We start from the raw sequence: 23,064 nt of genomic DNA on the forward strand, positions 1-23,064 counted from the left end.
AAAACCTAAAAGACTGCTCTATTTATGAGGTGTCAAAATGCTTGTACTCCCCCACTGCCAGAAAATTCCCAAGTACCTATATACATTTCTTTTAAAGTCTACTAAAAGTAAAAGAGGGTGTAGTTTATCTGAATTGCTTGTAATGTAGTAAGCACACATTTGTGGTGCTTCTTATGAAAAGCCTTGTCATTGATTCATCAGATGTAGATTACTAGTAATTTGAAAGCTTTGAACACTTTGATGAGCAAGTACTAACATTTCTGCTGATAAAGTTTACGTCCAGCACAGCCTCAGCACTCAAAAGCCACCTTTCTGTTGTGCATTTTAGCGGGCTGAGTTTGCATGATGCAGCTAAAGTGCACAACAGAAAGGTGGCTTTTGAGTGCTGAGGCTGTGCTGGACGTAAACTTTATCAGCAGAAATGTTAGTACTTGCTCATCAAAGTGTTCAAATGTATTACTGGCAAAGAGGAAGAGGGGCCAAGCATATGTTAAAAGTGAAAACAACTGTCTTGTTGACTACTTCAGTGAAAAATAGCTTAGTGGGCAGTTTTACATTTCACTGGACTAGATAAAAAATGGTGCTAATATTTATACAGTCTGATTCTGTAGTTGGTTTGGGATCAAACTGCCAATGCCTGACTCATGGGTCCTTACCATAGTCTTGTGATCAGTTAAATAGGATTTAAAAAGTGATCCTAAAAGTGTAACCATGTATAATATTTGAAATGGATTTTGTACAATAGGCTGAATTAGGGAGCTGTCCACTCTAAGTGTTTGCTTAGTACCAAATTCTGTGAGAGGAGCCATGTCCAGGGTTGAGGCCCAGGTTTCCTCCCAGCCTGCTGGTGTGAGAGGAGAAAGCTGCTCCTTGATTATCTCCATTTTGAAAGTCAGGACACCTGAGTGAAGACACTGGAGGCTTCTTTTTGGATTTTTTTATAATCAGCAGAACTGGTTTCAGAGCTGTCCCCCTGTCTTCTTGTTGTATGTTTATTTTGAGCACTGCACTCACTTTAACATTCTGAAGGCACTAAGGCCAGGCACCTACAGTCACAGGGCTCAGGCGGTGGGCATTCGGGGCTGTGTTTCCTAAGAACTGTGTGTTGCTTTTAGCTTGTATTTAATATTGTAGTTACTTGGAAAAATGTGAATAAAGTTCATTAATACTACAGGCTAAGCTTCTGTTTTGTGGGTAGTAATTCTGATTAGTACATTAATGGTTGAAGAGAATTCAGTGATTATATTGACTCCTAAATGTATTTTTCATTAGATAAATATTCAGTAAGGTATATTACATCCAGGAAAAGATACTTTCTGTGTATATACTTTGAATTAAACTCCACATTTTCCCCAGTCTTTCCCTCATACCTTATTGCTTTGAAAATAAGGGATAGGACATGGGCAAAAGAAACTTAGATGTGTTGTTTAGTTGCATTCAACTCTTTGTGAACCCATGCACTGTAGCCCACCAGGCTTCTCTGTCCATGTGATTTTTTCCCAAGCAAGAATACTGGAGTGGGTTTCCATTTCCTTCTCTAGGGACCTTCCTGACTGAGGGATCAAACCCGAGTCTGTTACACTGGTGGGCAGATTCTTTACCACTGAGCCACTAGAGAAGCCCTAACTCAAAGTGAAGTGTGGAGTCGAAAGTGAGAGTTCCTTCTAGTACCACCCCTCACCAACATTCTGCATCCCTTCTTAGAGGAGACCAGGCCTTTTCTCCAGGCACTTGGAGGTACATATACACTTTTTTTTTTTTGCACAAATATGGAATAATGCTATACATATTCTGTAACTCCCCAGCTTTCCCTCACCTGTTCTCCTTGTTCACACTATCCCCCTGATCCTAATTAGCCAGCCAAGCACCTTTGAGAGTGGGCTGCCTGGCAGACCCCTCCTCAGGTCTCAGACTGACCACAAAATTCTGTACATGTGAGGCAGGTCCAAAGAGCACTGCAGAAGCTTTGAAGGCTGAACTGGCATTGGAACCAGCAGGCCAGGACTTGGGGCCTGAGCCTAAACAGATTGATTACTCGATAAAACAAAAATGCCAGCATTCTCCACAGGACTTGGTTGTGTTTCACCATGTAGTATTCAAAATACCTATGAGGCACTCCAAATTACTCAGCATATGAAACCATGAAAATGGCTGTCATGGAAAAAGGCAATCAGTAGCTGCCATCATAGACTTGAAGGAAGCTATTATTGAGAAGTTCAAATGAATGATCACACTCTTGAAATAAGTATTAAGCTAGAAATTATCAGTAGAGAAATAGATAATAGGAAAACTGACAATATTAGAACTGAAAAATACTCCAACTGAAATTTAAAAAATCTTGCTGGATAGACGGAATAGCAGGTTGAAGATGACAAAATAAAGATAACAGATCAACACAGATCATCCAATCTGAAGAACAGAAAAGGGCTGGAGAAAAGTTTCCAGGTTGTGTTATAGGAATCATAGAAAGAGAAGAGGAAGAGTGTAGTGCTTTAAAATCATCTGCAGAAATGATGGCTAAAATCCTTCCAGGTGAGCTGAGTGAAGCTGAAACAGAATAAACCCAAGAAATCCAAGCCCAGACACGTCATTAACTTTTGGAAGCTAACAGACATCTTGAACGCAGCCAGGGAAAAGTGAGAGGTGACCTACAGGGGGACAGTTCCTATGCACGTGCATTTTTTTAATCAGAAACTATGGAGGCCAGAAGTAAGTGGCACATTTCTTAAAGTGCTGAAAGAAAAGAACTGCCAACTTAGAATTCTATATCCAGTGAAATATCCCTCAGGAATGAGGGTGAAATAAAGACATTCTCAGATGCAGGAAAACTAAGAATTGATAGCCAGAAGACCTGCTTTAAAGAAACAGCCAAAGGATGTATTCAGACAGGAGAGAAGTGATACCAAAGGAAGCTGGGAGCGTGGGGGAAGGAGAACAGGAATTCTAGAATTTGGTCATTCGTTCTCGGCCCCAGAAACGGCTCCAGAGCCAGAAAGTGAAAGGAGTGCCTTGTCAGTCGTAATAAGCCCCCTTTTCAACACACATTTTTGAAGTGACTTTTGGCCAGCCCTAAGAATACTGTCTGGTTGCCAGGGAAACCGATTGGGAAGAAAGGGTTGGGACTTTGAGTCCTATACCCGATCTCTGACCTCCAGGGAAGAGAGAGGGGCTGGAGATTCAGTCAGTCACCAATGGCCAATGACTTAATCACTCACCCTATATGATGAAACCTCTGTAAAACCCACAAATCCAGGGTTCATGGAGTTTTCTGGTCAGTAAACAGGTGGAGATGTGAGAATGGTGTCCACAGAGCAGGGAAACTGCACCCTTTCCCCTCCCATGCCCCCTACATGTCTTCCATCTGGGTGTTCTTGAGTTATATCCTCTACAATAAGGCAGTAATCAAGTAAGTAATTTGTTTTTCTGACTTTTGTGAGCTGCTCTAGCAAATTAGTTGAACCCAAGGAGGGAGTTCTGGGGTGGTTGCTCAGAAGCACAGGTGACAGCCTGGACCTGTGATTGGCATCTGAAGCTGGGATGGGGCAGGCTCATGGGGCTGAGCCCTTAACTCGTGGGACCTGCCACTCTCTCCAAGTATGTTGTCAGAATTGAGCTGAACTGAAGGACACTCGGCTGAGGTTGAAAAACTGTTTGATATGTGGGAAGCCTCTTCTCACCTGGGGTCAGTGTTGGTCAGAGGCGGAAGAGTTCTATAGTGGAGGAGACACAGCAGCGGGCTTCCACTCAGACCCTAACTACAGAGCTTCCAAAGAGATGAGCATCTGTGCCAACAGTGAGAGTGTGAATGTTCCTAAAATCTGGCAGACTTGTGGGAAGCATGGCAGACAGCATCTCTACAAAGTGGCAGAATGCGAGATGAACTGGCGTTCTCTGCACGCATGGGGAAAGCAGCGTGATGACAGGGAACAAGTGGCTCGGGCGGACGGATGTCACTGATCCTCCTCTGTCCTGTTAGTGCAGTCTCATAAACGGGTCTTCTAGTAAAAGGGGAAAAATAAATAGTTAAAAGAAAATACATGCCAGTCATCAAGTTCTAAGGTTTTTATAGCCGGGACTCAGGGCCTTTGATATATCTAATACTCCATACATCACAGGAGCCATTTAAATCACTGTCTTTAATATGGATTATACAATAAAATAAAAATTATTACTCTATTAAAAAAATTTAAAACTACAAAGCAAATTGTCCTGAGGCAAAATATTTTGAAGGAACACATCTGACTCTGAGAACTAGACAAATTTACAATTATAGTTAAGGACTTCAATACTCCTATCAGTAATAGAACTAGTAGACAAAAAATTAATAAAGACATTCAAAGGGCTAGACAACACCATTAACCAACTCACTGACATTTACACAACACTCTACCAAAAAAAAGAACAAAAAATTTTCACTGCACATGGAACATTCATCAAGACAAGTCCACATCCTGGTTATTAAAATAATCTTACATTAAAAATCATACAACTCATGTTTCTGACTATGATGGAATTAAACTAGAAATCCATAAAGAAGGGAAAATCTCAAATCAGTTGGAAATTAAATAACCTGCTCATAAATAATCCACCAAAAAGATGGTCTCAAGAGAAATCAGAAGATATTTTAAATGGGAGAAAAATGAAATGTAATTTTGAAGTTTTTAAAAATTTTGGGCACAGTTAAAGCAGTGCTTAGAAGGAACTGATTAGCATTGACAGCTTATGTTAAGAAAGGTCTCAGCAATAATCTAAGCTTCCATCTTAGACTAGAAAAGAATAAGCAAAGCAAGACCACATCTTCAAGAATGAAGGAAAAAGAGCAGAAATCAATGAAATTGAGAACAAAAACAAATGAAGCCAAAAGCTGTGTTTTTGAAAGATCAATAAAATTGATAAGCCTCTAGCAAGCTTGACAAAAAGAACAAGCCATACAATAGCAATATTAGGAATAAAATGTGGTTATTTGAATCTGAATTTCACTATTAGCCAGGGTTAGCTTCTTTTTCATGCTGATCAATCATCTATTTGTTTGATGAATGGCGTATTTATGTGCTTTACCAAGCTTAAACTTATTTGGGACAAATGGGAAAAGCACACTGCCTTTTAATTTTTCAGTGGGTTTCTATCTGCTTAACTAGCTGGGATCTCTGTAGGTCTGATACCACTCTTCTGGTAAACACATCGCAAATACTTCGTCATAGCCCAGTGCTAACTTTATGCTTTCTTTTGTTGTATTGTTTTTCAGTCACTAAGTGGTATCCTACTCTTTCTGACCTCGTGGACTGCAGCACACTAGGCTTCCCTGTCCTTCACTATCTCCCTGAGTTTGCCCAAACTCATGTCTATTGAGTCGGTGATACCATCCAACCATCTTTGGAGCAACCAAAACTGTTGCTCCTCTTTCCTCTTGCCCTCAATCTTTCCCAGCATCAGGGTCTTTTCCAATGAGTTAGCTCTTTGCATCAGGTAGCCAGAGTATTGGAGCTATAGCATCAGTACTTCCAATGAATATTCAGGGTTGATTTCCTTTACGATTGACTGGTTTGATCTCTTTGCTGTCCAAGGGACTCTCAAGAATCTTCTCCAGCCCCACAATTCAAAAGCATCGATTCTTTGGGGCTTGGCCTTCTTTATGGTCCAACTCTCATATTAGTACATGATTATTGGAAAAACCATAGATTTGACTATTCAGACCTTTGTCAGCAAAGTGAACTGACTGCTTAGCTTTGTCATAGCTACTCTTCCAAGGAGCAAGCATCTTTTAATTTCATGGCTGCAGTCACAGTGATTTTGGAGCCCAAGAAAAAAAATGTCACTGTTTCCATTTTTTCCCCATCTTTTTGCCATGAAGTGATGGGATCAGATACCATGATCTTAGTTTTTTGAATGTTGAGTTTTAAGCCAGTTTTTTCACTCTCCTCTTTCACCTTCCTTAAGAAGCTCTTTAGTTCCTCTTTGCTTTCTGCCATTAGGGTGGTATCATCTGCATATCTGAGGTTGTTGATATTTCTTCTAGCAATCTTGATTCCAGCTTGTGATTCATCCAGCCCAGCATTTCACATGATGCAATCTGCATGTAAGTTAAATAAGCAGGGTGACAATATACAGCCTCAACATACTCCTTTCCCAATTTTGAACCAGTCTGTTGTTCCATGTCTGGTTCTGTTACTTCTTGACCTGCATATAGGTTTCTCAGGAGGCAGGTAAGGTGGTCTAGTATTTCCATCTCTTTAAGAATTTTCCAGTTTCTTGTGATCCACGCAGTCAAAGGCTTTAGCGTCATCAATGAGACAGAAGTAGAAGTTTTTCTGGAATTCCCTTGCCTTTTCTGTGACCCAGCAGATGTTGGCAATTTGATCTTTGGCTCCTCTGCCTTTTCTCAATTCAGCTTGTACATCTGGAAGTTCTTGGTTCACATACATATTGTCGAAGCCTAGCTTGAAGGATTTTGAGCATTACCTTGCTAGTATGTGAAATGAGTACAACTGTGTGGTAGTTTGAGCATTTGGCATTGTCCTTCTTTGGGATTGGAATGAAAACTGACCTTTTCCAGTCCTGTGGCCACTGCTGTGTTTTCCAGATTTACTGGCATAATGAGTGCAGCACTTTAGCAGCAGCATCTTTTAGGATTTGAAACAGCTCAGCTGGAATTCTATCATCTACACTAGCTTTGTTCCTAGTGATGCTTTCTAAGGCCCACTTGACTTCAGACTCCAAGATGGCTGACTCTAGGTAAGTGACCACACCATTGTGGTTATCCAGGTCATTAAGATTTTTAAAATACAGTTCTTCTATGTATTCTTGCCACCTCTTCTTAATCTCCTCTGCTTCTGTTTGTTGTATAGGAAATACTAATCTCAAACCTCAAACACTTTCTTTACAGATGAGGTATGTAGTGTCACCTACAGAAAGAGTCACTCTTTGGTCATAATAAAAATTCTGTATGTTCTTCCAGTGCCTTAAAAAAAAAAAAAAAAAGACAACTCACCTTTTGCTTTTAGACCTTTAATCCAACTAAATTAATTTTTGGTGAATATGACTTTGAGATCAACCTTTTTTAGAAAAAATTGAATTAAATGGGTAGAAAAAGGACTTAACACCATCCAGTGAAAAAGCCCTTACTGATTTAAAATGTCACACCATACATTTTCATAAACTGCAACAGATACAAGGGGAAGGGTCTAGATGCTGCTCCTCTATGGATCTAAACCTGAGCTCAAAGGTTTTAATTTTACAGTGCATTTTAGTATTTGGTATGGCAAGTCTTTTTCTTGGGGATGGTCTTGATTCCTGTCTCCTGTACACTGTTATGAATCTCTGTCCATAGTTCATCAGGCACTCAGTCTATCAGATCTAGTCCCTTAAATCTATTTGTAACTTCCACTGTATAGTCATAAGGGATTTGATTTAGTTCATACCTGAATGGTCTAGTGGTTTTTCTCCAGTTTCTTCAATTTGAGTCTAAATTTGGCAATAAGGAGTTCATGATCTGAGCCACAGTCAGCTCCCGGTCTTGTTTTTGCTGACTGTATAGAGCTTCTCCATTTTTGGCTGCAAAGAATATAATCAGTCTGATTTCAGTGTCAACCATCTAGTGATGTCCATGTGTAGAGTCTTCTCTTGTGTTGTTGGAAGAGGGTGTGCTCTGACCAGTGCCTTCTCTTGGCAGATCTCTATTAGCCTTTGCCCTGCTTCATTCTGCATTCCAAGACCAAATTTGCCTGTTACTCCAGGTGTTTCTTGACGTCCTACTTTTGCATTCCAGTCCCCTATAATGAAAAGGACACCTTTTTTGGGGTGTTAGTTCTAGAGGGTCTTGTAGGTCTTCATAGAACAGTTCAACTTCAGCTTCTTCAGCATTACTGGTTGGCGTATAGACTTGGATTACCGTGATATTGAATGGTTTGCCTTGGAAACAAACAGAGAACATTCTGTTGTTTTTGAGACTACATCCAAGTACTGCATTTCAGACTCTTTTGTTGACAGTGATGGCTACTCCATTTCTTCTAAGGGATTCCTGCCCACAGTAGTAGATATAATGGTCATCTGAGTTAAATTCACCCATTCCAGTCCATCTTAGTTCGCTGATTCCTAGAATGTCGATGTTTACTCTTGTCATCTCCTGTTTGACCACTTCCAGTTTGCCTTGATTCATGGACCCAACATTCCAGGTTCCTATGCAGTACTGCTCTTTACAGCATTGAACTTTGCTTCTATCACCAGTCCCATCCACAACTGGGTGTTGTTTTTGCTTTGGGTCCATCCCTTCATTCTTTCTGGAGTTATTTCTCCACTGATCTCCAGTAGCATATTGGGCACCTACCGACCTGGGGAGTTCATCTTTCAGTGTCCTATCTTTTTGCCTTTTTATACTGTTCATGGGGTTCTCAAGGCAAGAATACTGAAGTGGTTTGCCATTCCGTTCTCCAGTGGACCACATTGTGTCAGACCTCTCCACCATCACCTGTCCGTCTTGGGTGGCCCTACACAGCATGGCGTAGTTTCATTGTTAAACAAGGCTGTGGTCCATGTGATCAGATTGGCTAGTTGTGATTGTGGTTTCAGTCTGGCTGCCCTCTGATGCTCTCTCTCAGTGCCTACCATCTTACTTGGGTTTCTCTTACCCAAGATTCTTAAATTTCTCCAAGCCAGGCTTCAGTAATACATGAACTGTGAACTTCTAGATGTTCAAGCTGGTTTTAGAAAAGGCAGAGGAACCAGAGATCAAATTGCCAACATCTGCTGGATCGTGGGAAAAGCAAGAGTTCCAGAAAAACATCTATTTCTGCTTTATTGACTATGCCAAAGCCTTTGACTGTGGATCACAATAAACTGGAAAATTCTGAAAGAGATGGGAATACCAGACCACCTGACCTGCCTCTTGAGAAACCTGTATGCACGTCAGGAAGCAACAGTTAGAACTGGACATGAAACAACACACTGGTTCCAAATAGGAAAAGGAGTACGTCAAGGCTGTATGTTGTCACTCTGCTTATTTAACTTATATACAGAGTACATCATGAGAAACACTGGGCTGGAAGAAACACAAGCTGGAATCAAGATTGCTGGAAGAAATATCAATAACCTCAGATATGCAGATGACACCACTCTTATGGCAGAAAGTGAAGAGGAACTAAAGAGCCTCTTGATGAAAGTGAAAGAGGAGAGTGAAAAAGTTGGCTTAATGCTCAACATTCAGAAAACGAAGATCATGGCATCCGGTCCCATCACTTCATGGGAAATAGATGGGGAAACAGTGGAAACAGTGTCTGACTTTATTTTTCTGGGCTCCAAAGTCACTGCAGATGGTGATTGCAGCCATGAAATTAAAAGATGCTTACTCCTTGGAAGGAAAGTTATGCCCAACCTAGATATCAAATTAAAAAGCAGAAAATTTTTTTTTATTAATTTTTTTTTTAATTTTAAAATCTTTAATTCTTACATGTGTTCCCAAACATGAACCCCCCTCCCACCTCCCTCCCCATAACATCTCTGTGGGTCATCCCCATGCACCAGCCCCAAGCATGCTGTATCCTGCGTCAGACATAGACTGGCGATTCAATTCTTACATGATAGTATACATGATAGAATGCCATTCTCCCAAATCATCCCACCCTCTCCCTCTCCCTCTGAGTCCAAAAGTCCATTATACACAGCTGTGTCAAAAAGCAGAAATATTACTTTGCCAACAAAAGTCCATCTAGTCAAGGCTATGGTTTTTCCAGTGGTCATGTATGGATGTGAGAGTTGGACTGTAAAGAAAGCTGAGTGCAGAAGAATTGATGCTTTTGAACTGTGGTGTCGGAGAAGACTCTTGAGAGTCCCTTGGACTGCAAGGAGATCCAACCAGTCCATCCTAAAGGAGATCAGTCCTAGGTGTTCACTGGAAGGACTGATGTTGAAGCTGAAACTGCAATACTTTGGCCACCTGATGCGAAGAGCTGACTCAGTTGAAAAGACCCTGATGCTGGGAAAGATTGAGGGCAGGAGGAGAAGGGGACGACAAAGGCTGAGATGGTTGGATGGCATCACCGACTCAATGGACATGGGTTTGGGTAGACTCTGGGAGTTGGTGATGGACAGGAGGCCTGGCGTACTGTGGTTCATGGGGTTGCAAAGAGTTGGACCCAACTGAGTGACTGAACTGAACTGATGGCAAGTCTCCCCACCCCTACCTTGTTCTTTACTTTCTTTGGTTATTTTCTTTCCTATATGAACTTCTGAATGAGCGTGTCAGTTTCTGTTTTAACATTCCATTTGGCAATTTCATTAAGCTGTATTGAATTTATTAATTTTGAGGCGATTGACATCTTTATAATAGTAGTGAGTCTTTGTATTCCCAAACAGAATATGTCTCCTTTTAAGTTGGGTCTTTATGTATTTATTTAATAAAGTTTTCATTGAAAAAATCTTTCATATTTCTTGCTAGATTTCTTTTCCCCCTTCCATCTGATTTTGTAAATTTTCTTGCCTCTGCATAAGAAGAGGCTGAACTAGGAGGAATGATGTTACTTTTCTAATGAATGTCAATGAAGATAGAAATTGATGATGCTGTCACTAATCATATATTTTGGAAGTACCTCATGAGAACCAGAGAACTGGAAACAACTCAGTTGTTTATCAGTAAGGAGCTGGTTACAGAAAACATGGCATATCCACACAGTGGAACATTCTGCAGCCTTCAGTAAGGAGAAAGCTCTCACTCCAAGATACAATGTGTATGGAAAAAGACAATGTGTGTAACACGTTGCTTTTTGTTTAAGAAAGGAAGCAGTAATAACATGTGTATCCATGTCAAGCCACTCTGGAGGGATACACACACTAGCCCGTGGTTACTATGAGGTTAGGGGAAGGGAGGGAGCCAGGGGGAGGCTAGCAGGCCCCAGGGTGACTTTCCACACTGCTTTGACTTTTGACACATAAGAATGCATTAGCATTAAAACAAACAAACAAAACTCCTAGAGAAAACAGAAAAAAGCAAAAACTAGATACCCACTCTTTGAAAATGTGTATCCCCCTGAAAACTAAGCTTGTGATGGTTAAGCCAGGCTGGCCCCCATATCCACAGCTGGGGGCCTGTAGGGCCAAGGACCACAACCTCCTCTCCTGGGCCTGAACCAGTTGGGAGCATACCTTGAACATCTGTTGTTGTTGTATAGTCTCTTAAGTTGTGTCCGGCTCTTGCAACATCATGGCCTGTAGTTCCTCTGCCCATGGGATTTCCCAGGCAAGAATACTGGAGGGGGTTGCCATTTCCTTCTCTAGGGGAACTCCCTGGTCCAGGGACCAAACCCACGTTTCCTGCACTGGCAGGCAGATTCTTTACCATATTCAAACATGGAGATTGCTGGACAGTGAGGTGTAAGTCCTGAATTTACACCCAACAGACTAACCTTCAATGGCACCCCACTCCAGTGTTCTTGCCTGGAGAATCCCAGGGAAGGGGGAGCCTGGTGGGCTGCCATCTATGGGGTCGCACAGAGTCAGACACAACTGAAGCGACTTAGCAGCAGCAGCAGCAGACTGACCTTTCCTAGGAATAAAATTTTAACTTGATTACACTAACAATAGAAGCTTATCACGTTTTTCAGAAGACCCAGGGCTTGCTTAGGTAAGCCAGGCTGCTGGTTTTTCAAGTGCTCCCTTCTGGACACACAAACTCTGCTCCACCTTCCTCTACAGCAGGACTGACTTCCCAGGAACAGCTGTGGTGTCCACTTCATGAAAGCAGCATTCCTAGCCTGTGACTGCTGTTTATAGGTTAAACAATACCTTCTTCATGACCGCCAAAGGTTAAAATTTAATAAAGACAAAATGTAAACCTTAATTGAAAAAAAAAAAAAAAACCTGTGGTTTTTTTGGGAAAACAGCATGGATTTAAGTTTGGGTCTCTTGCACTGTTGGGCTTCCCTGGTAACTCTGCTGGTAAAGAATCTGCCTACCCTGGTTCAATTCCTGGGTCAGGAAGATACCCTGGAGAAGGGATAGGCTACCCACTTCAGTATTCCTGGGCTTCCCTGGTGGCTCAGAATGTAAAGAATCTGTCTGCAATGCAGGAGATCTGGGTTTGATCCCTAGGTTGGAAGATCTCCCAGAGGACATGGCAACGTACTCGAGCATTCTTGTCTGCAGAATCCCCATGGACAGAGGAGTCTGGTGGGCTGCAGTCCATGGGGTCACAAAGAGTTGGACACAACTGAGCGACTAAGCACAGCACAGCACTCCCACACTGTTAGTGGGAGGGTAAATTTGCATAAGCTGTCTGGAGGGCAGTTCGGCTTTATGGGCCTTAAAGATGAGCACATCTTTGGCCACGCCACTCCCAGGCTTCCCCCACATCCACACGCGGGCAGATGCCCTGGCCCAGGATGCTGATGGCAGTGCAGCCTCCCAAGCAGAAGGGGGCACATTCACACGCTACTCCCCTCCCACCATCAGGAGCTGTCTATAGGGGGTACAGTGAAGAAAGGGAAGTGAGGGGTGTCTTCAGCATCAGGAAGGTCAAGCAGATGCCCTCTGCCCACGTCCGCACCGGTGCAGGGAGCCTGTGGGCAGGGGATACTATGCCCGTGGCCTAGGATCTTGCTGTGAATGTGGCTTTGATTTAAAGCCAAAACATTGGCCATATTGACTGTGAGAGGTAGATCGAACTAGTTAACAGTGACTATTTGTGACAACTAGGCATTCCTGGTGGCTCAAATGGTACAGAATCCACCTGCAGTGCAGCGGTCCCAGGTTCAATCCCTGGGTCAGGAAGATTCCCTGGAGAGAGAATGGCAACCCACTCATGTTCTTGCCTGGAGAAGCCCATGGACAGAGGAGCCTGGTGGGATACAGTCTGTGGGGTTGTCAAGAGTCAGACACAATTGAGCAACTAAGCACACAAGTACTTGTGACAACTATCATCGCTGTTAATCCATCCTTTACTGGTTTTACAACCTAGGTGTTGACTGGGGCCTGAGATCTTTGAGGATTTCACAAGAATGGGGGCAGAGGGAGATTCTTCTGTCTCTATGCTTCTGCCCCTTGAGAGGAACCTTAGGGGTTGGGACCAAATACCTGCTTCCTGCCAAGAGCCCCCTTCAACAGCCCACCTTGCTGGGGCCCCGTGCTGGGCACTGCACCTGGTCCCTCACGGATGGTTCCCTCCCAACACTGCTGGCTGTGCCTTCAATGATGCTTTTCTGTGAACTAGACTTGTACCCACACCCAGTCAAGCACTCTGCTGGTGTGAGGTCACCCCATGAGAACAGCTCTGACAATGAGTGAGACACCATCCACTGGGACATCCCTGAGGACAAACAGCAGACTTGGCCTAAAGTTGAGGCTGATACATGGATCCCAAAATGTAACTGAATTGAGTAAAAGTCTGAAGTCACCCACCAGTGTTTAAAGCCAACATTACTCTCGGAAATTAGAAAAGGAAGGCCAGAGTAGAATAATTAGATGGTTACAAATCAAGTAAAAATAAGTGCGTAAAGACACTTTTCTTCTATTCTTGCTCAAGGACCAAGTTAGGTAAGCAGAGAAGAGAAGCACAGATGAGGGCCAGCCGGGGTCAGGACTTTATTGGCAGATGGCACGAGTGTTGCCACGGTAACCACACACAGTACACGCAGTGGGAACGGGTGTGAGACAGAGGCACCCCCCAGGCCAGGAGGGCCACGGCCAGAGCGCAGGCCCCCAGGCAGGGTCTCACCTTTACAGAGTAACATCTGACCCACAGCAACTCGGATACAGCTTTCACCACAAAACACAAGAATACTGTGACAAGCATTCTGAAAACCAGTTGGCATGCATTTTCAGTCATGCATTTTCAATTGATAATATATTTTCAATGTGTTGAAGGCAAGGACAATAAAACAAGTTATCAAACTTGCAATTTTCTCTTTTTTAAAGTATGGCTTCACAGTGATGAAGTCAACTTGTTTCCCACCTTGAACGGTTTAGCACTAAAGGTATTTTAAACATGGAAAATACTTGTACCAGTTAGGGTGGGGAGGGATGTGGGAGAGGGGTTCAGGATGGGGGGCGACACATGTATACCTGATGTATCATGCTGATGTATGGCAAAAACCATCACAATATTGTAATTATCCTCCAATTAAAACAAATAAAATTATATAAAAAAGAATGCTTCACAGTTCTTGAAATTCCAATAAACGTGTGTGTTTGAAATTGCCATCAATTTTGAAGGGGAAAAAAAGATTCCAGTCAACAGAAAACCCAGTGTTCTGTCTGATGGTGCTGCATGGTGGAAGCACAGGGCTTCCCCTGGACCTGCCGTCCACTTCCTGGGGGTGGTGGCCCCTGCCTCCACATCTCAGGCATCTGGGCTGTGAAGTGGGCCTACTTCTGTTCTGTGCCACTGCAAAGGGCTGTTTTGAAGGTTCAATCAGATGTTACATCTGAGAACACTTTTAAATTGTAAAAAATGCTACGCCCCTTTAGGTCTCAGTTACAGACATTTCAAATGACAATATTAAAAATGAGTGTTAAACTAAAAATTCTCCATAATTTCTTGATAAACTGTGTTTTTTTTTTTTGTTGTTGTTGTTTTTTTTAAGGAAGAAAAGTGGGCACGAAATCCTATACCTTGATCAGAGATACAGTGAACAACCAAAGCAGCGCTTGGGTATTGAATTTCACCAAGTGCAAAAATAGAGTTCTCACAGTTCAGGTAGGACGAACATTTGAAAAATCAGCTAAAAACAGGCATAAACCACCTAAATAGAAAAACAAATTTAAAAACTTCAGGTGAAATCATTTCCTCTTAAAATTAGAGTAGGGAAACTATTATTTGCCATTCCTCTACTACTGCTTTGAAAAGGCAGCCGTTAGTTTTTATAGCTCCAGCTTCTGCTTCAACACAAGGACTTGTCAATTGTAACAGAGTGTGTGTTAACAGAATTGAGCGATTTCACACATTTCACCCCAAGCATTTATTATGACGCATCCTGCAAGTCTTGGATAGCTGAGCAGGTCTAGGCTTGAAAGCAGACATTTATCGACAATCACATCCTCAGCTGCTCCTCACAGCCTCATGTACTGGTCAGTGCAGACAGACAACACAGCATCCTGGACAACTGCTTGCCCACAGGCTGTACTGTCATGTAACAATAGGCCAACTAAGAATGTACAGATAGCGTTTCCAAGAAATACTGATCCAAACAACAAAACCTGCAACTTAAACAGTAAGGCTCTTCACCTAAAATGTAAAACAACTGGATAACTCTGCACCGAAGCCAACAGTCACAAATGAAGAGGCTGCTCTGGGAGTTATGGTTTTAGACAGTTTTGTTAAAAATGTGTCTTGGTGAAGAGTGTTTTGGACTGAAACCTGGATGTCCAAATGCCTACCCAGGTTTGGGAAGTTCTCAGTCATCATTTATTTAAACAAGCTTCCTACCCTTCCTCCCCCTCTTCTCCTGGGGCTCCATTGATGAGCAGACTGTTTCTTAATGGTGTCTCAGAAGTCCTGTAAGCTTTTCATTTCTCTTCATTCTTCCCCCACCCCCTTCTCTGGATGATTTCAAATGCTCTGTTTTCAAGCTCAGCAATTCTTTCTTCTGCTTGATCTAGTCTGTTGTTGAAGCTCTGTATTAAATTCTTCAGTTCAGTCATTGTGCTCTTCAGCTCCAAAATTTGTTTGGTTCGTCTTTATGTTTTCTATTAAACTTCTCATTTTGTTCTTGCTTTCATGATTTTGTTAATTGTTTTATCTATGTTCTCCTGTAGCTCTCTGAGCATTTTTAGAACAATTATTTTGAATTCTTTGTTGGGCAACTCATGTATCTCCATTTCTTTAGGGAGGGTCGCTGGAAATTTACCATGTTCCTTTGGTGGTCTCATGATTCCCCGATTCTGTGATCCCTGAAGTCTTGCATATAGGTGTGTATGCAGTTACCTCATCCGAACTTTATGAGCTGCCTTTGGTGTAAGACTTTCACCTTCAGTTGCAGATGTGCTGGCACATACTGTGACCCAGGCCCAGTGGTACAGGGTGTCACGTGCAGGTGTGTGTCTGGGCGGGAGTGATATTGTCATTGACTCGGGTCACTGAGGGTCACAGCATCCACTGTGTAGTTCCTGACAAGCACTGTCGGGGGTCTGCAGTGTCTGCAAGGGCTGGTGGGTTCCCCAGTGGCACCTCCAGGTTCAGCATCTAGGGATCAGGGCAGGAAGCAACAATGACCTGGAGCTTGAGGCACGCACACATCTGGTTGGGGAGGCCTGCTGATCAGGGCAGGAAGCAACGATGACCTGGAGCTTGAGGCATGCACACATCTGGCTGGGGAGGCCAGCTATTCAGGGCAGGAAGCAACAAAGACCTAGAGCTTGAGACATGCACACATCTGGCTGGGGAGGCCTGCTGATCAGGGCAGGAAGCAATGATGACCTGGAGCTTGAGACACACACACATCTGGCTGGGGAGGCCAGATGATCAGGGCAGGAAGCAACGAAGACCTGGAGCTTGAGACATGCACACATCTGGCTGGGGAGGCCAGCTATTCAGGGCAGGAAGCAACGAAGACCTGGAGCTTGAGACATGCACACATCTGGCTGGGGAGGCCAGCTATTCAGGGCAGGAAGCAACGAAGACCTGGAGCTTGAGACATGCACACACCTGGCTAGGGAGGCCTGCTGATCAGGGCAGGAAGCAACGAAGACCTGGAGCTTGAGACATGCACATATCTGGCTGGGGAGGCTCGCTGCAGGTGCATGTGTGATGGCAGGGGCTGGTTGTAGACACACACAGAGTGGTGGGGAACAGAGCAGGTACCAAGGGTCTGGGCCAGGTGTGGGCCCATCAGACAGCTGGTGTGCTTTCCCAGAGCTGCAGTGTCTTCCCACAGGTATGTACACAGCAGTGGAAGCTGGCAATGGGGATCAGCCTGGGCGTGTGCAGGCACGCAGCTGGAAGGGGCTGGCCACAAGTTTGCACCTGGCAGTAGGGGCCAGCCTCAGGGGCCTAGGCAGGCGTCTTGCACCTGCAGAGCTTCAGAGGTCCGGTTAGGTTGCCAGTCCAGATACTGGGCTCCAGTGGGGCCAGGGGAGGGTGGGGAGCAGGCAGCGGATGGTTGGGGATCGGAATTCCCATGGGGTGGTAACTGTCGAAAGCTGCAGGGGACTGTGGACCAGGGCACTAGGACCCATGGTTTTAACAGCTGCAGGGCTGACACTTGTTCTGTGTCTCAGCTTTGCCGGTCTCTGAGTGGGATAAACTCAACAGGTCCTTTGTTTGATGCCCCAAAAGGCTGGAGAAGCTGGTCACGCCCATGCCCTTTCCTGGGGCGGGCAACTCTCCCTATTCTGGGAGGTTTCTCTTGGTGCTGAGCAGAGCCTGCCTAGGGGATGGGAGATTGCAGACACAATGAAGCTCTTTTTCCTCCCATCTCTGTGTGATTATTCTCAGGTTTTTGTCCCACTGAGTTGCTGAATTTTCTTAAGTAGACTCCTGAGCTTGCTCAGAGCTGTGTATCTTTGCAGATAGCTAACTGTTGGTCTTTGGGCGGGTGGGTGGGCAGATGGCAGCTGGGGCCTCCTACTTCACCATCTCGGTGATGTCAATTGAAAATGAGCTCTAGGAGTTATGAGGCTCCCTCCCAGAAAGGAAGGGACCAAGCGGGATTATATGACCACTTTTTAGGGGATTTATAAAACAGGTACCTTGCAGTGGATAGGCTTGATGTCCATGTCCTTTAGAAGGACTTGGGAACAAACCCAACTCCGATCATGTGTTCTTTTCAAAAGCACTTCAGTCCCTTCTATGTGCCAGGCCCTGGGCACACAGAAGGCACCCTTTTCAAAGGACATCTCAGCCCAGCAGTGAAGACAAAGACAATACATGGATCAATGTGATCAATAGCAAAAGAAAGCCCAGGACAGAAACATACTGAAGCAGCGTGTGTCTGCATGTGTCAGGGGTCAGGGCTGGGGACAGCTCCCAACTGCACCTGTCAGGACAAGGGGGCTTCAGCCTGAAAGACCTGGACAAACAGTGGGGTGCAGTATAGGTGAGGATAACAAAACACAGTCCATACAAAGGCACAGAGGCGATGAGAAACCAAGGGGCATTCAGACAAACACAAGTGTCCTATAAGAGCACCATTTTCCCCGGGAAACAGGCACGGCATGAGGGCATATGACCAATGTTTATGACCACAGAAACCAATAGGATGACTTTTCTGATGCTGTAGACTTACCCAGAAATAATTACATCACAAAACTCCCTAATGTAAAATGATTTGAGGGCTCCCACCCAACATACATAAACCAGCAGTTTTCTCTCATACAGAGTTAGCTGGCCCACAGATATTTAATGGATCCAATTATTTCTATGGTATTTTGGAATGTGACATTTTCAGAAATTAAGCATTTTTTCTTAAAATGCTAGTTTTCCTTTAAAATGAAATTTACACATGACACCAAGAAATTAGAGAAGGGAGCTGTCAGAGCACAGGCTATCTGCTTTTCATCCAGTTCCCATAGGTGAAGGACAACATCCATCCTTGAGTATGAAGGAGCAGGCTGACATTCCTGTGGACTCAACCACATCATACTTGGTTAGTGTGAAGTTCCATAGATATGTACCTCAAGTTCAGTACATTCCCTCATGTGGACACACTGAGAAGAATTAATTAAGAGGGCCTTGCATTACTACCGTAGCAGGGGTGATACTGAATGTCTTAACAACCAGCATGACCAGGGCTCCCGCTTCTGAGGCTGCACCAGCTGTGAGTGGCAGGTTGGCTGCCCTGTGTCCCTCCTGAAGGCACACTGTCCTCTGGGCTCGGAGACAGGACTTCCAGTACAATTAGCCACATGCTGGGAAGTCACCTTTAGTGATACTGGATAAAGGATGTGTATCTTGCTTCTTCAATACATCCAGAAAACAACTTTATATAATTCCAAGAGAAAAACCATAACCATTCTTGGCTTGTAATAGTATCTCTTCTGAAGTTCCCAATGGTATGTTGACAATAACAAATTTTAAATATATATTCTTGTTGAGATGTATGCTGAACTATTTTTGGGTGAAATGACAGAGGCTTTGGATGTTTGCAAAATACTACAGTGTAAACAAGTGGGGCAAAGGTAGATAGAGCAAGACTGGCATAATGAATAGACAGTTGTGAAAAACAGTTGATGTAGCAGTTCTATATGCTATTTTCTCCATGCTTGTGTATGTTCAAAAACCCTCAAAATTTAAAAAAAAAAAAAAAGGAAAACAACATAAATTCTATTTTAAAAGAAAAAAGAGTCCCTGATCACATTATTTTCTGGCAGTTAGTTTCTAACATTAGGGGGTGATGGCCGACAACTTATTTCTTCTTACTGAATCTGGCAAGTTGAGTGCTCTCAAATAAATCCCTCTAAAAATTTCTAAAAACAACTCCTTAAAGAAGTAAACATAATCAGGAAACAACCAAGCAACAACTGGGACAAACTTGGACTGTTTTCAATTGATTAATAAAATCACTTTATAACTAGTACAAAAAATTATTTAAAATTTACTGGTGTTTTAAAGACTAACTTTCCCCTCTGGAAAAAAAAAGCAAAAAAATAGGACAAATGTGACAGAAAATAAGGCACCATCTACTGTGTCACAGTATGAAATGCGAATCATTTAGATGACTAATCTTAGCATTTTCTTCATTCTGAATAATATTGATCTGCTAGGAATCAATGTTCTTAAGATTTCAAGAACTCTTATTATTTTTCAATAAAACCATTACAGTATCCCAATTTGTAATGTTTTCATTTTCACTTAGATGCTGGACTGTGAAAAAATAAATTAAAATCTCAAGTCTAAATGGAGTGTAGAATCTTCTAGGAAAACTGAGAAAATGCTTTCCTAGAAATGTAAATTAAGGACATCCTGCAAACTTAACAAATTGTGGGAAATGTACACATTTAATAACATTCACTATTAGATATATTTGGTCTTTATTTCTGGTTCCTGACACAAAGCTCCTAAAAGACTAAGAATTTCCTGAGTTTTAGGGGTTCCTTTTGAGCAGAGTTTATGCCAATGAAATGACTTCAGGGTCACCCTAGAGAGGTTCAGGGTGCAGCTGGTCACAAGAAAGATCTAAGGAAGTTTTGGCTCCACCCACTGACCTCAGAGAAGGGGGTGCTAGAGATTAAGATCTAGTAAAAAACTTAAACAAGATTTGAGAAGCCTCTTGTTTGGTGAACAGGAAAACAGCCATGAGCCAGGAAGGTGGGGCACCCCAAACTCCATGGGGACAGAGGCTCTTGTGCTCGGGACCCTTCCAGGCCTGGCCCTATGTGCCTCCTCATCTTCTGTTCATATGTAGCTTTTGTAGTAAACCAGTAATCTCATGGGCTTCCCTGGTGGGCTTCCCCGGTGGGCTTAGCGGTAAAGAATCCGCCTGAAATGCAGAAGCCACGGGTTTGATCTCTGGGTTGGGAAGATCCCCTGGAGGAGGGCATGGCAACCCATTCCAGTATTCTTGCCTGAAGAATCCCATGGACAGAGGAGCCTGGTGGGCTATAGTCCATAGGGTCACAAAGAGTCAGACGCGACTTAGCACACAGCATAATCTCATAAGGAAACTTTCAGTTCTATGAGCTGCTCTAGAAATTAATTAAACCCAAGGAGTGGGTCATAGGAACCTCAGGTTTAGGGCTGGCTGGTGGGAAGCACAAGTGACACCCTGGACCTGTGACTGGCGCCGAGAATGTGTCGGTTTGGGTGGTGGTGGGTGTTGATGCAGGCTTTAGCTTGTGTGATCTGATGCCATTTCCAGGGAGACAATGTCAGAACAGAACCCATCTGGTGTCAGAAGAATCAGAGGATTGGCTGGCGGTAGAAAACACTCCAGGGACCATATACCACATCTTCTCTCCTCTTCATTTTTTCCTAAAGGCCTTTATTACGAACCACCATGGTTTGGTTCTCCAGCAAATTTTATTGGTCAAGGGATGTGGAATTATATGCAATACCTGGGGTTTAAATTAACAGGCTCACTTTTAAACCAACATTTGCCTTATTTTTTTAAAAAATTTTGCTTTTGCATAAACTGATGTAGTCAAACAGACACGCTCCTACCCATGCAAAAAGCTGTTCAAAAATGAGCAGCTTGCAAACCCACTGTTAACAAGACACTGAATGAAACATTCTTCCAGTGAGGTCCAAGAAGCAGATCAGTCTGAGAATTTGCTTCATATTTTGACTTTTCAAAATCAAATATTCAAGATATAAAGAAGCAAAATTAAAATATTTAAAACAGGTACATCTTGATATTTTTATCCAAGTCACTTCCAGAGTTTGTAGTGCTGCTGTGCTCTATTGATTAAAACAAAACAACAAAAGCAGTAGGCAGCTTCTAACTTACAGGTATCAAATTTACCACTTTGAGCTAAAAGTCACAGTGGAAGAACACATGTAAGGTGATGAATGCTATTTAAACCTTTCAGTTTTAAATAGTACTGTATTTTAGCTTTAAAGAAAAGTTCTATTATATATTTTTGCATAAACATTTTAAAATATTAAAACAAGTCTTTGTAATACAATATACATTAACTCATGTCAATTAAAAAACATGTCAACTTGATATCTGTTGTAAGGCATTTAAGTATTTAGCAAAAGTGTACAGAAATTTCTTAGAGGTGTCCCTTTAATATTAACTTTAGTGGGTATCCTTAAAATGAACGCAAAACAATAAAACACTAAAAAGGAGGAAGTGATGCTGTAATACTTAATCCCAGGAAAAGCACAGTAGCAAAAATGAGTTTTCTAACAGGAAGATCAGGTGATCAGCAAACTGGGACCAGGAAAACAGCCCTGGTTCAGCTATTGCACTGACCAATGCTGAGAGCTGCATCTGTTGCCTAGGAAGTTTGGTGAAAGGTACCAGCATCCTTAGTGCCTGAAACACATCGGGTGCTTGGCTCTCCTTCCTGAACTGAGCTGATGAAGATGCTTTAAAATCAGAGTGCTAGACAGTTCATGAGAAAATTTCATTTACCGCTTTATTTCAGTATGTGAGTAAATTCTGATCTAGTATTTCCAGTGTGGCTCATGTAACACCTTGTGGACTGTGGTAAGTACTGCATCGGCCATCAATGCCAGAATCTCTGAATATCAGGTTACAAACATAACTGTGTAATATAACTGACATAATGATCAAAGCACACCTCACAATGAACAGACTTTAGTTCAGACGATTAAAAAAAATAAAGTATTAGACTGCATTTAGTGCAGTGCTCTATCATACCATATGTCAGATACCATGCTGTGGAGATGCACTGGACAAGCATATGTACAGTACACAGCCAGGATCCAAACCAGGGTGAAAGGGCGGGTACGGGACAGAACACTTTTACATATGTGTATACATTTAACGGTCTTGTCCATTGAACTGGATTTATTATACAGTTTGCTGTGCCACATCTACTAGCTTGCATAATATACCAAATTATTATTATTATTATTTTTTTGCACAAAGATCTACTTCCATATAAAGTAGAAAAAGACGGTGGTTAAAAAAAAAAACCTTCTTCTTCAAGCTTCAATAATTGTGTCCCAAATACCACTGTATGAACACCTAAAAAATATTAAGAATGATTTAGAAATATGCATAATTACAAATGTCCAAACATAGCTTAAAGTCACAAAGGGAACCAGTGAACGCTTCCAACTTTCATTTAAGCTTACTTATGCCTATTAGATAATGTTGACTACACATAAAAAAGAGGAGGCTTTAGAAAGTTAAAATCTCAACTTGCAAATTTTATAAAGAAGCCTTAGCTAGAGGCACATTGATTAGACTTCAACCTAAGACAGACTCATCACTGACATGAAGGCAGGAGAGTCTGTAACCCAATCATTCCCATCAACTTTCCTTTCTTTCTGAGCAAGAGCATAAAGATTTCCTACAAATTATTTCAAGCAGAATATCTAATTTTTTTTTAATTGGGAAGGTTTACGCTAGCATTTTGTTCCATATTTTCCCCATTTGTTCTATGTCCTTTTTCCTTCTTTTTCTGTCTTCTTTCAGATTATTTAGATTAATTATGTGTTTATTCCATTTT

At 42.6% G+C, this 23,064-nt stretch overlaps 1 protein-coding gene across 2 annotated transcripts in view; it reads right to left on the minus strand.

Moving 5' to 3' along the window:
• RAB4A (RAB4A, member RAS oncogene family) overlaps positions 1 to 23,064 on the minus strand; it is a 70,701-nt gene that overhangs the window by 5,998 nt on the left and 41,639 nt on the right. Inside the window, exon 8 of one of the 2 annotated variants that reach the window (XM_068981676.1) lies at positions 21,035 to 22,577. The exons of the other annotated variant lie outside the window; for it this stretch is intronic. The gene's annotated coding sequence lies outside the window, so the exon portion shown is untranslated. Of the gene's footprint in view, positions 1 to 21,034; positions 22,578 to 23,064 lie in introns of those variants that run through there. 2 annotated transcript variants of the gene reach the window in all.

Source organism: Capricornis sumatraensis, chromosome 10, assembly GCF_032405125.1.
Source record: "Capricornis sumatraensis isolate serow.1 chromosome 10, serow.2, whole genome shotgun sequence".
Classification (NCBI taxonomy): domain Eukaryota; kingdom Metazoa; phylum Chordata; class Mammalia; order Artiodactyla; family Bovidae; genus Capricornis; species Capricornis sumatraensis.